The 14,697-nt window shown below is 41.8% G+C and overlaps 1 pseudogene; it reads right to left on the bottom strand.

Moving 5' to 3' along the window:
• Window positions 1–12,155: 12,155 nt before the first annotated feature.
• On the bottom strand, window positions 12,156–12,693 carry LOC118529889 (large ribosomal subunit protein uL23 pseudogene; annotated as a pseudogene).
• Between the last annotated feature and the right edge of the window lie 2,004 nt (window positions 12,694–14,697).

The following is a 14,697-nucleotide window of genomic DNA, read 5'->3' as shown; positions in this document are numbered from 1 at the left end:
TGCCTTTGCCTTAGGTCATGATCCCAGGACCCTGGAATGGAGCCCCGCATCAGGCTCTGTGCTCAATGGGGAGTCTGCTTGTCCCTCTCCCTCTGTGCTCTCTCTCTCTCACTCTCTCTCAAGTAAATAAATAAAATCTTAAAAAAAATAAATAATTTAAAATATCATCTTGAGAGGAGGTAAAACAAAAACCATTAAAAATGCTAAAATCTGGGATGCCTGGGTGGCTTAGTCGGTTAAGCATTTAACTCTTGATTCTGGCTCAGGTCATGATCTCAGGGTCATGAGATTGAGCCCTGCATTGGGCTCTGTGCTCGGCGGGGTGTCTGCTTGAGATTCTCTCTCCCTCTCCCTCTGCCCCTCCCCCCACTTATGCTCTCTCTCTCTCTCAAATAAATAAATAAATCTTTTTTTAAAAAAATGCTAGAATCAGGAGCATGCTATGCAGGAACAAGGGTAGCGAACAGCAGCCCCCTCTGCCCCGGGCAGCCATAGGCTCAGGGTCATGGCCAGACCTCAGGCTTGGAACTCGTGTCTGCTCTGATTGGTTAGTACTCGTGGCTTTTTTCTGTTAAACTTTTGAATATTATTTCTTAAATCTCTCTCTTCCCCCCCCCTTCCTCTCTCTCTCTGTTTGTTTTTCAAACATACAGGCCTAAAATGACAGGATTTATTAATTTTCATGTGCTCACCACAGGCTAAGCATTTTATTAATTATATCTTGTCATCTTCAACGTGCTCTGATGAGATGCTTCTGGTGGGAATTATTTTACCCTTTTATAGATAAAGACACTAACATCATATAATCCTAAGACGTGTTTCTGGATCATAGTGGTAATCAATGGAGAGCTGGGATTTGAACTCAGGGAGTCTGAACATACTGTATTATTATTATGCCTCTAAAGACATGGAAGAATCACCAAATAAACACCTAGCTCCATGTGTCATCTCTGTCCACCAGCAGGGAGGCAGGAGTGGCTTGGGTATTTTCAAGCAGGGATCTCTGAGCTGGATGAGAGGAAGGCAGAAAATTCTGGGAAGAGTCATGTCTCTCTTAGAGGACTTGGTACTCATGACTCTGTCGTGATGAATAACTGGTCTACCTATCGTCAGTGAAGGTGCTTATTTTTTCAAAGAGAAGGTCATTGTCTGAGAACACAGCATCCAGACATCACTGCCCTCGAGGAAGTGTGAAACAGGAACTCAGCACTTCACACTCTGTGTCCCCTTGTCACTCACCACTAATAACACAGACCAAGGCCAAGCTACCCAGCCTCAAGTGTGTGTAGCCACAGGGGCTGCTTTTTAATTGCATCATAGATACTAGACATCCTGGCAGAACCTTTACAAATTTGTCATGTCCCATTCTTGCCAGAGCAACACCCAGAATTCTATTCCTGGCTGACGAACAGCAGTTTTTCTTACGGACTTGTTTATCTGGGTCTGTTTTTCCAATTCACCTTAAGAAACTGCATATCTGTGAAGGTTTTCCTGAAAAGATGCAGGTCAATTGAACCGAATACCTTTCTAGTTTATTCTCCTTCTTCTTTTGCATTTAGCTGACTTCAGTCTGCTCCCTGGGATCAATCATTTTGCATTTATTTATTTTTGAATGGTGCTAGGAAATGAGCTCACATATAAACCCCGTCGGAGTGCCACCATGGCGTACATTGACAAGATACGTGTTGGTGTTCCCGTTTTATCAGAAGGTGCAGATGTGGGCGCTGGCCTGCATGGCACATGCTCGCAGTGTGGCCTCCACTCTGCAGGAACCCTATGCCCACAGTGCTTACAAACGGTGCTGCTCATGCAGAAGCATGAAGGTCGACTTCCCCCAGCTTTATTCTGGAAACTAAGAGCCATACTACAGACTCTCATGCAGTGATAGGCTCAAATAAATACCTACAAATTTACTTTGGGATTCAGACCTACAAAAGATTATGAGGTAAGAGCTAATCAAAGATAACTTTTGAAGATATAAGCACCTATTTCTTGTTCTAATGAACAGGAACTATTCACACTACCTAGTGTAAAGCTTTATTGTTCTTGATCACTGTGAAGGTCTATTAAAACCAATTAGAGTCAGAATCTTTGCTATATGCAGTATGCAATCATCAGTATACTCAGTAACTCTGACCAGCAGGTACTGGAGACTAAGTGGGATCTGTAGAGTAAATAAATGGATGGATGGATGGATGGATGTGTGGGTGGGTGGATGGATGTGTGGATGGTTGGATGGATGGGTGGATGCATGGGTGGTTGGATGGATGGCTGGATGTAAGGGTGGGTGGGTGGATGGGTGGATAGATGGATGGTTGGATGTGTGGGTGGATAGATGGATGGATGTGTGGGTGGTTAGATGGATGGATGGATGGATGGTGGATGGAAAGAGGATGGATGGCTAGCTGGCTGGCTGACTGGATGGATGGATGAATGGATGGCTGAATGGCCGGATGGATGGATGGATGGCTGGCTGGATGTACCGATGGTCTGATCCTTTCATGTGTAAGACGTGAACACAGACCTAGAAACTGAATCTGACTTGCCAAAGGCCCCACCTCTTTCTCACAGATGTGGGCTCCACCTATCAATTCAGACATTTCCTTTCTGAGTGTCTTAGTCTGTTCTGGTTATTATAACAAAATATCACAGACTGGGTGGCCTGAACACCAGAAATGTATTTTTCACAGTTCTGGAGGTGGGAGTCCATGACCAAGGTGCTAACAGACTTCAGGTCCTGGTGAGGCCCACTTCCTGGCTTGCAGAGGGCTGTCTTCTTCCCATGTTCTGACATGGAGGAGAGAGAGAAAGAGAGAGAGAGAGAGAGAGAGCAAGTGAGCTCTGGTGTCTCTTCTTAAAAGGACACTAATTCTATCAGGTTAGGGCCCCCCCCATGACTTCATCTCAATCACCTCCCTATAGACCCCATCTACAAATACCGTCACATTGGGAGTTAGGACTTCAACACATGGATTTGGGAAGAAGGGAACACAATTCAGTCTGTAGTGACTGCAAATTCCATACAAACAAGCAGAATCACAGGTTAAGCCATGTCCATCCTCCCTCTCTTCCGGGAGCACCAGTCAGCATTTTGGGTCAAAGAGGCCCTTCCTCCCATCAAGAACTGCTCTGTGTCCTGCTGCAGTAAATGCTCCCACAGCAGCTGAGCAAATGATGCACCACTCCAGACCTAACCTGTGTCCAGCAAGTCCCTGGCCCCTTGGGTCCCATCCCCTGCAGGTTGCTGAATGGAATGAGTTTCACAAACCCTTTGGAAATAGTGAACAAATTCCAGGGAGCCTCAGCCAAGCCTAAGGCCAGACAGGTAGACACCTGTCCCCTCTGTCTCCAACTCAAGCTCTGGACCAGATCACAATGGGGGGAGGTGGGTTTGGAAAGAGGAATTCACACATAGGCTGCCAACATCAGATGTGTCTCGTGTGCCCCCTAAGAACCAGGAAGCGATATTTGGAGGATGCCGCAAAGAACAGCCTAATATGAATTTAAACAGGAGCCTTTGGAGGGGACGTCAGGAGACAGAAGTCTGAGCTGCCATCACTCCGTCTGAATTGGCAGATCACGGTTCTGACAAATGTGCCCAAAGAGAGTGCCCAGCACCCATCCTGCAGGGGTGGGGGGTGGGAGCGGGGTGCCGCAGTAAACCAAACCATGGGCACTAAACTCCCCTCAACTGTGGCCACTGGCCCTCAGGATGATTCCTCCCCCTTTCTTGTAACTTTATGCCACTCGGTCTTTTTAGACTTGGATCGATTGCCATCTGGACAGCTGTCTTTAGAGTTCTCTCTTCCTTCAGATCCTGTTTCCCAGAGATTTCTCTTCCCATTTGTATGCTTTAATGTGGTCTGCTTACACTACTGTGCTGTTTCTCCCAGAGTGGGCTCAGAAAAAGCTGTCCCTCTACTCCATGCAAGCATGGAGCATTCTCAATTCTTCCCAGATTCTTCCCAGTCTCCACCAGCATCTAAGTGCTATCCTGACTCCCCATTTGACATAAATCCGCATGAGCAAGTTACTGCCACATTCACTCTGAACAGAAGCAAATTAAAAATCCAGGAAGCCCAGACGATCATGTTTGAATTTTCACCCAATGCTTAGTAGCTGACCAATATTAACTTAAGCCGAGGAAACTTAAGACCCCCAAATAAATTCTGCCTCAAAAAAAGAAATAATAAATGCAGGTCCTAGTATAAAAATATACGGATTTTATTAAGAAACATAAATTAGGTAAAGTAAAAGAGTTACCTTATTTTAGCTAAATAATTTTTCAGAAATCTCTCTCAGAAGGCAAGAGATTGGATTGGGAGAGTCAGAGACAATACACCCCATAAATCAGAATATTTGCATTATTTCACTCTCTTGGTGCTCTGTTTTCTCCTAACAAAATTTTTAAATTAGGAGATCATTTTTTTTTTTACATTTGAAACATTTTACAATAGTCAGCCACCTATAAGTGATAGTTTTAGATATATATATTTATTTATTCTACATAAACTTTATACAAATTATATATATTTAGATAAAAGAAATATATATAAATAATATAAAATGTATATTTATATAAAATACAAATATATATTCTATATAAATTATATATAGTTAGATAAAAGAAATATAAATAATATACAATCTATATTTACATGTAAATATAAGTAATACATATAAATAAAAATATATATTATATAATTCTAAAAGGCAGGCTATGAATTCAGGGTTGACTCAAAACTCAATGGGCAATAAGGAGATGAGGGCTTCAGACCATAAATTAGCACCTGCGTGGGATTGAAGAGGCTTGATAGAGCTAGCAGGCAGTAAATTGAAGGGAAGAGTCACGGCTTCTTGAGCAAGATTATAAGTGGGCAGGTCTCGTCTTCTGAAATATACCGAGCCCTCCACATGTGATAAGTTCTCATCCCCCAAGAACTATAAATTTGGGTGAAGAAGAAGATTAAATTTTATTATGTTCCATACAAATCATTTCCAAGTCCTAAAACGGTGCATATAATTAGACCGAATGAATTCTCAGATTCCTTTCTACCAACTGGGGCTATGTGAGAAAATCGAGCTATAAACAGCCGTGGATCCGGGAAGGTAGGTGTGTTAATTGGCATCTTGGCCTGCATTATTAAGCTCTCAATTTTTATAACTATTTTCAAATACTAGTCCTTTCTTTAAAAAAAAAAAATAGGCTCATATTATCATACTTCTTCATCCATTTTTATTACCCGCTCTGTCCAAATCTTAACTCAAATGCAATGTGGTGCAATCAGAAGGTATGCAGATATACGGCATTTTTACATAACCAAATCTCAAAACCAGAGCTAAGTCAATTTGCAGGTATTCTCTACTCAAGATTTATGAACGCAATATTGTGTAAAGTTTAATTAATGATGCAAACAACAACATAATGCTCTGGAGACAGTTAACTCCCACCATCTGCTTGGCACACACACACACACACACACACACACACACACACAAATTAATTTCTTCTCATCATCACAAAGAAAGGTATAGGGAGAATTAAGATAGGTCTTCAGACTTTCTTCTTGGTCCAACATCTATTTAAAGAAATATGCATTTTGGTGATGAGAAGCTATTAAAATAAAGGAACTAACATATTAGTTGCCAAGTATGGATCAAACATTGTGTTGGGCATTCTGCACACTTAGCTCATTTAATGAGCTTTTCCTCCGGCTATATTGGACCCACACGGCGGTCATCTCTCCAGCATCCCCGTGCACCCCATCCTCTTCTATTTATAGCACTATGATGGATTGTATCATTAGCGTCCACTTTTACACCTGCCATCATGGGACAGTGCCAATTCATTCCACTAAAAGGCCTCGTTGATTTGGAATTTAACCACGAGCCTTGCTTTGGCCAAAACAAAGAGACAGAAGTGTTGGTGATCCACATCTGAGCCCCAGAGTTCTCAGGACATCCACCCTTGTTTCTATCATGTATTGCCTCGTTTAAAAAAAAAAGGCAGTGGGCATTCTCATTGCTCTGCTGGCCCTCTGTGGGTCTCTGCCATCGCTTTGAGAAGAGCATGGCTGGGCTAGCCTGCTCGCGTCAGGGGCACTAGGAGGGACACATGTGAAGGAGAACATCTCCAGCAGGACTTCAACCTCCTCATGGATGTTGGAGGGAAAATAAATGAGTAATTTTAATATATTTTTTTCATTTGAAATAATCACAAAATTATATAACAGTATAGTGTAAGAAATGTTTTCCCTGAACTAAATGAGAACAAATTGTCAATCCCTTTACACGTTCTGCATGGAGCACTGGGTGTTATGCACAAACAATGAATCATGGAACACTATATCTAAAACTAATGATGTAATGTATGGGGATTAACATAACAATAAAAAATAAAATAAATAAAATAAAAAAATTGTCAATCCCTTTAAATTAATTAATTTATTTACTATTTAATTAAATTAATTGCTGATCCCTTTAAGTTAATTGTGTATCTCCTATAGCAAGAACAAAACTACCAAACCTTCCACACAACCATCAAAATCAGGAAATTCACATTGATACATTGCTAATATTTATTTATTTTGATACATTATTAATATTTAAAAATCAAACCTCATTCAACTTTTTCCAAATGTCATAAGCATGTGCTTACAGCAAAGGATCCAATCCTGCATTATGGTCTACTGACAGGAACCATCTGAACCTTCTCTTTCTTTCTTTTATTTTTTTTTAAGATTTTATTTATTTGAGAGAGGAAGAGAGAGAGCGTGCGAGAGAGCATGAGCAGGGGGGAGGAGAGGGAGAAGGAGAGGGAGAGGCAGGTTCCCTGCTGAGCAGGGAGCCCGATGCAGGGCTTGTCCCAGGACCCTGAGATCATGACCTGAGCTGAAGGCAGACGCTTAACCCCCTGAGCCCCCCAGGTGCCCTGAACCTACTCTTTCTACTGGAATTGCTACGCTGTAGAGGGTAAACGCCCACAGGCTGACGGCTGTGTCTGCCAGCACATGGGGAAAACCTCCACACATGTTGCCAGAGAATAACAGAGCTGTAAAAAAATTACTCATTTATTATCCCTCCAACATCCCTCAGGTGGCTGAGCCCCCGCTGGAGATGCATCCTTCACACGCATTTCTCTGAGTGCCCCTGACCCCAGCAGGCTAGCGTAACCGCCCTCCTCGAGCATCTGGACCCAAAGACGCCCCGAGGAGCTCAGCCAGTGGCCACGAGGCATGACTCCAGCTTCTCCCTGGAACCCCGAGCAGTCACCTGGAAGGAAAGAAGGCGTTCTTTTCTCTTTTAGTCGGGGAGTCTGAATTTTGCTGCTTGGGGCTTTATCAAAGAACCATTCTCTATCTATCCCTACTGTGCCTACCCACGTACTCAGCAGGAAATGTTTACAACGGTTTATCATTTGGAATATGAACCCTAGCTCAGTCACTTCCTCGCTCTCAGCCTATGTAACTCCATCTTTCAGTGCCTCAGTTTACTCATCATACAACGGGTACTGGAAACCCTGAATGGCCACACACAGTGCCCAATCCACCATAAATGTTCCATGATGTCTCATATATATGGAACACCATAAGGCTTCTATATAGTTACCAATATTATTATTGCTAGCATTCCTCAGGTAGTCTAAGAAAACCACAAGCCCCTGGAGACCCCATGCAGAGGGGATGGGGAAAAAAAAAAGGGAGATCCACCTGCCAAATATTCTGATATTTACTGTAAATTAAAAATGATCCAATCAGACATTTCTAGAAAAAAAAGTCTAAACCTGAACTTTAATTATCTACAAAGACAGTCTCCTGTGACCTACTCATCCCATGCTGCTAGAGGGGGTTTTCTGATTAACTCCGTTTTCCATTAGAACACAAGTATTAATCTGCTGAGGGAACGTGAACCTAGTCACTTAATACTTCTGATGCACACAACAGAAATAAATTGGTGTGAATGTGTTAGATAATATTCCCTTCAGTTACTCCATAAAAATATTACTTTTTTAAAAGTTAAATTAATTAGGCTTATTTAATTTTTGTTGCATTTTAATAAGTTCATTTATAAGAAAATAAACTCAGGCTTAAGAAGACAGGATATTTCACGGATTGAAGTAAGAAAAACAAAAGGCTTCCAAATTGGAATCCATGGTCAGGCAAAATTCAGCAAGTTATATTAAATTAAATCCAGAAATGTATTATTATTTTTAATTGCTTGGGATTTTGATTAATCACCCTCTTTAGGACACAGATTAGTGATTCGCATACCAAGGCTTCCAAAACTCCTAAACACTGCCTCAATTCATCACTTGCCTGTTTTTTTTCCACTTTCAATGATGATTTATCAGCCCTCGATCAGAATAAAAGATTATAGGTGTTCCCTAACATCCCCCTCCGCACGGAGGAGAGGGGGTTCATCATCTCACCAAGCCTGCATCTCTCCTGCCTGTGTCGACTGGGGTTTTGTTTCATCTGAGCTCAGCAGAGAACAAGGAGGTGGGGGAGTGTCCTGATGTCACAGCATGGCACTCCAGACCTCGTCATGTAGTAGCCTAATTCCTTCCATCTATAGAGTGCTTAGCATAGCGGAAAGACTTTCTCTTTAGAGAGCTGAAGCTGGCTTGTCCATGAGATGGCAGTCTACAGTAGTGATCTCAATTCCTTGTCAGCTCATTCTGCAACTGGGGACATGCTGAGAAGAGCTAAAAATTCTCTGCGTTATTGACCCAACCCATGGCCAGTCTGTAAACCTCAACCATAGCCACACCGCAGTCGGGCGTAATAGATGGGGATAATATTGCTTTGTTTAATCAGCAAGTATTTATTGAGCACCAACAATATGCCAAGCACTTATCCAGACACTGATGATACCAGAGAGGAAAATGAGGTCCCTAAGATCATGGAGCTTATTATTTATTTTTAGAGAGAGAAACAGGCAGCTAATCAAATAAATACGTAACATGTCTTTGGTAACAAATGGGAAGGGAGCCGCAAAAAGAAGAAGGGGATAAAGAGTGAAGACTACGATTGTTATTTTAAACAGGGTGGTCGCAGAATGCTTTGTTGAAAAGGCACCAATTGAAGTGACAATTGAGAATGATGGCGACAAGACGAAGACAATGACATTGGTGATGACCACAGTGTCCTCTGCTGGGGCTATGTTCAGCAGTTGGCATGCATCATCTCTTACTTACAACCCTGCGAGATGCTGCTACGGACTCCTATTTTAAGGGGAACACAAAGTTGAATTATCTTTTTCAAGGTCACCCCACTAGTACCTAGCTGTTCTGTTGCCACTGAAGCATTTTGATTCGTGGACCAAAGAAGGAACGCATCCACCAGCACCAGGTATGGAGTGACGGCAGCCAAACGCTATGGCGCAGTGCACAGAGTGGAAGAGGGCATAGTCACTGATGGATGTATTTCTAGATGCCAGGTAGACCCTCCCATCGCTTCCTGTTTCCCATCGGAGGTATTGCTTTACCTGATCAGTGTCTGCCTTGTTCTAATCTTCCTCAGTGTCAATCTTATCAACACTGTCTAGAAATGCGGGAGCAATTCACGGTCATACCTCGCTGCAAATACTAGATGAATGACAACATTTCACTTGGATGTTTTCTAGGACATGCTGGTGACCTGGAGTGCATCTACATACAGGCATCCATGAGGTTTGTCCCTCTATGCTTTCCTATCAACTGGCTGGTCACACCGGGAAGCTAGCAAGAAAGGGGGGGATACACCAGACTGAGAATGGTGGAAATAAATTCCAAGAATCCGGGGAGGGACCGAAAACACATTAATTAGTTAGACACATTCAGCGAATGACAAGATACCTTGAATGAAAGGTAAAGCTCAATTAAATAAAATCCAGCCAGTGATGGTAAAGAACCTCAATACCACACGTGGGTGACCACGTAGAAGTGGAAAGAGCAGAAATCACTGAAATTTATGGCTGAAGAGATTTTAAGAAATCAGTAAGTTTCCACCTCAGGGAATTCTGCCTTTCTGTCTGCCTGCTATGTTCTTACTCCAAAACTTCTATAGCTGACTCCTCGTTATTCAAATTGCTACTCAAATGTTACCATTCTCAGAGACGTTTTCCCTGACTTTCCTCCTAAAGCCACCCCCCCCAACCTTCCTCCAGTCTACTTCAATTACATTACCTGATTGTTTGGCATCATCAAATTGTCCTTAGCTTCATTACTCGTTTATTTATTCATCTATGTGTCTGTTGCTTTTTCTGCTAGAATATAAAGTCCTGGAAATTAGAAACCTCACCTACCCACATGAGCCGCTGTTTTCCTAATAATGAGCACAGTGCTCAGCACACAGTAGTTACTCAATAAATGAATGGCCCACTTATTTTACAAGTGAACAAGCTGGAGAAATGCAAAGTGAAATAACTCTAAGGCAAGGCCATGGAGATTCCCAGGGGCAGAGTTAGGTCTTAAATTTAAGACTCTTGGCTGTTGGTGGGTTCTGCTTTTCAGACTCCTGGTGAAAAAAGTCCTACTCTACGGATGTTTAAAAGGTGGATAACAAACTGAATGCTGATGTTTTATAGACACACACGGGCATACTTATTTCTTGGTTTCTTTTGTTTGCTCAGGCAAGCTTTGTCACCTGGATGCTTCAGCCCTGAGACTTCCCCACCACACAGAGACTTCACCTGCAGAAGAAAATCTGGACATGTTTTCCTTCCACAGATGACATTAACAATTTAGAGAATGATTTAAACATAAAGGCATCTCACAGAAATGCCAATAAGACTTAGCACGTCTCATTAATGAGATACACAAACTTGGAAATTACCATGATTCTATTTCCCAGTGAAACTATCGTAATTAAGTCCAAGCGTGTCTGTGTTATTTAGGAAAATAAGTAATTACGCTATGCCCTTGAGACGTATCACTAATTGGGTGCATTGAGCTAACACTCTCACGGTCTTGCCTGGAACTGAATTTGATCATCTGATGTCCAGGACCGTGCTCAGGGCAATTGACTGCTTCCAAGAACTTAGCAGTGCTCGAGCAACACTGCCGATGAACTGCAGGTCACACAGCAAACTGACAACTGATGTATTCCCCAATTGTCCCTGATTATGAAAGGCACGATGCTTTTTAACTCAACAGTGACTGAATGAACAGCGACATACCAGCCTGTGAGGAACACGGCATGTGTTCCAAGTGGCATGGGTCCAACAGTGCAGATCTCGCTGCATAAGGGTATTATAAAGAGCCCAAATCTCAAAGATGCATTACTATCACAAAATATGGTATCTGAGCCTAAAAGATCATTGGACTCCAATATTTAAAGCAGACACGGGACACACAAGGGAAGTCAAATCTAGGTCCTTACCCAAGCAGTACCTCAAAGATGAATAAGCCTAGAGATCTAACGTGTGGCATGATGACTGTACGTGGTAATACTGCATTGAATACGGGACGTTTTCTAAGAGAGTAGGTTGCTGACGGTCTCAGCATACGCACAAAACTGATAACCGGATCAGGAGATGTGTCCATTAGCTTGACTGTAATCATTTCACTACATATATAATATATATAATGTATATATATGATCATGTTGTACACCTTAAATATATATAATTTTTTATTAAAAAAAAAAGATGCAAGTGACCTGACCAAGGGTCTAGAAGACAGTTGCCCTGCTGGACCAGTCAAAGAAAATTGTAGGAGCAAACCTAATACCACCAGCTCTGCTCTCCCTTCTGTCCAAGGCTTTCTGATGTCTCGTGTCGTGTCCCAGCAGAAATGATCTCCGGAGGCAGAAGGAGCTCGCTTTCTTTCTGGTTAATATGACTTCCCATTAACATTAGGACATTTCAATGAACGGGTATTATGAGTGTTTATCTGTGACCAGAGGGGAAAGAGACAAACAGCCTTACATTCACTATCCCTGCTAATTATATCCCTCCAGAAATTTTAGGTAGTTCGTGACTAAAATTCTTCTTTCCAATAAGAAATAGTTGAGATTTCAACTGGGTGTTTCTCCTATTAATGATCCTACGAGTGCACAGTTATGGGTTCCCAAGACCAGATAATCACAATTACATAAAGAGAAGATTATTAGAAATGTGAAACATACTCACATGGAAGAAAGCGCTATGGATAAACAATCAGGAGAGTCCTCGTCTTTTATTTTTTTATTTTTTTATTTTTGGTTAAAAAATTTATATTTAGATTTAGCTAGCTGGACTCAGTTTAGATGATTCCAATTTTGTTGGCAACATCCAAAGCATCATAGTCAGGAGCCAGTTGAACATATGCCTTCTTCTCTCCATCAGGCCTGATCAAGGTGTTGACCTTGGTCACGTCAATGTCGTAGAGCTTCTTCACAGCCTGTTTGATCTGGTGCTTATTGGCCTTGACATCCACAATGAACACAAGTGTGTTGTTGTCTTCTATTTTCTTCATGGCTGACTCAGTAGTCAGGGGGAACTTGATGATGGCATAGTGATCAAGCTTGTTTCTCCGGGGGCGCTCTTTCGAGGATATTTGGGCTGCCTCCGCAGACGCAGTGTCTTGGATTGTCGAAATGTAGGTGACGTGCGGATCTTCTTTTTTTTGTGACTGTGGACGCCTTTCAGCACCGCTTTCTTGGCCTTCAAAGCCTTTGCTTTGGCTTCAGCTTTGGGAGGGGCAGGGGCTTCCTTCTTAGTCTTCGGCGCCATCTTTGTAAAAGGGATTTGGGAAGAGTCCTCGCCTTTTAAAAAGTGAGAGGAAACAAGAGTCCTGAGATGCTCATCATGTTAGAAACACATCCTATTCCCATCTATTCTTACAGTGGTAGTATCGATGAGCAAACATAGCAACTCAGACTGTAAGTGTCATGAATATTGGCAGATTATGAATACATTAAGAATACATTTAAAGAGTATTCTTCCACTGATGAAAACCCACTTGTTACCCAAGTAAGATGTGAGTTGAAGGGGCACCTGGGTGGCTCAGTCAGTTGAGCATCAGCCTTCAGCTCAGGTCATGATCTCAGGGTCCTGGGATTGAGTCCTGCAGCAGGCTCCCTGCTCAGTGGGGAGTCAGCTTCTCCCTCTCCCTCTCCTCCCCTGTTTGTGCTCTCTCTCTCAAAATAAATAAATAAAATCTTAAAAGAAAAAAAAAGATGTGAGTTGAATATTCTGGGTCAGTATAGGTTTGGAAGAGCTATCAAATGGACACCTTATTTAATTCAATTACTTTCTGCCATACTCAATATATAAGAGCTAAATTCTTACCTTACTCTCTTTAAGGCAGGAGGAGCACGACACTTCTGAGATCAAGGTTTAAAATTTCAATCACCATGGTGGGGGCAATTAGCTTTATAGAGGAAAAACCCAATTCTGAAACATAAATTCTACTCCTAACCTTGACTAGTTAGTTAAAAAATAAGGAGCATTGGGTCTTGGTCAAGAAGATGCAGACAGCTCCACAAAGAATCACCACCACAATGGGATGCCCGGTTTGAATGATACAAGCTGTTGATGGTGAGCTTGTTATTCACGCCTTTCACGCAAAGAAAGCAGGACTGTACTGGCGGTAATCATATTCAGGAAGTTCTCCAGAGTTGTGTAACTTTGTTTATATATAGAACATTTACATATATATACATATATCTTCAAAATAAAACAGAAAAAGTGTATGTGTATAAAATATGTATGTAAAATATAAATATATATAAAATATTTTATACATATACATGCTTTCTGTCTTATTTTTGATACTTGCTATCGCCATGTGTTCAAATTTACTAGTATCCATTTTGCCACTAACGCCATCCAGTGTATTTTCCATCCAGGTCATTATCGCTTTCATTCTTAGAAGTTTGAGACTTTTTATATCTTCCAAGTCATTAGTGACATGGACTTAAATCATACACCAATGAAACTACAGAATATGATGAGATAATATGTGAACTATCTCTAAAACGTTTTGTATATATAGTGAAAGGTCAAACAATTGAAGAGAAGTAGAGCTCCAGGCAGGTGTGTCAGTTAGCTACTGCTGAATAACAAATCACCCCAGCAGGTGGCATAAATAATGAGCGTCTCTTGTAACACTTGCAGGTCTGTGCATCCGCTAGAGCAGCTCTTGAGACTGCAGGCCTGTGTGCCTGTGGGTCAGCTGGAAATGCACACACACCTAGACCCAGTCATGCATCCCTAGGTAAACCCAAGTGTACACAGGAAACACGTACAACAACGTTCATTTAAGGAAAAACTCCACTGCCAAGCTATCTGGATGTATCTGTCTCCCATGCAAGGAATCTGTTGGCTGACTTCCATTTCTCTTGGCTTGGCATTAGCTGTTAGAACACTTTCAGATCCCAGGGTCCTGGGATCAAGTCCCCCATCCGGCTCCCTGCTCAGTGGGGAGTCCACGTCTCCCTCTCCATCTGCCCCTCCCCCTTGCTCATGCTCTCTCTTTCTCTCTCGCTCTAATAAATAAATAAAATCTTTAAAAAAAGAACACTTTCAGATTTGCTTATTTGTCTAATGTCTTTTGTCCTTTATAATCATGTGGTTTTCATCTTCATTTACTCACATTTCCTCACAATGAGTGTTCATTAAAACATTTTAAATTAAGACTTTTTCTGCCTTTCTAACCTAATGCATTGGGTTTTTGCATTTAACAGCTTTTAAAATTCTTATCACAGTATTTCAGGCAGTTTGTGTGTTACATTC

Source organism: Halichoerus grypus, chromosome 13, assembly GCF_964656455.1.
Source record: "Halichoerus grypus chromosome 13, mHalGry1.hap1.1, whole genome shotgun sequence".
NCBI classification, from domain to species: Eukaryota; Metazoa; Chordata; class Mammalia; order Carnivora; family Phocidae; genus Halichoerus; species Halichoerus grypus.
Note: the sequence above shows the minus strand (reverse complement) of the source record. Positions and strands in the feature narration are given on the sequence as shown.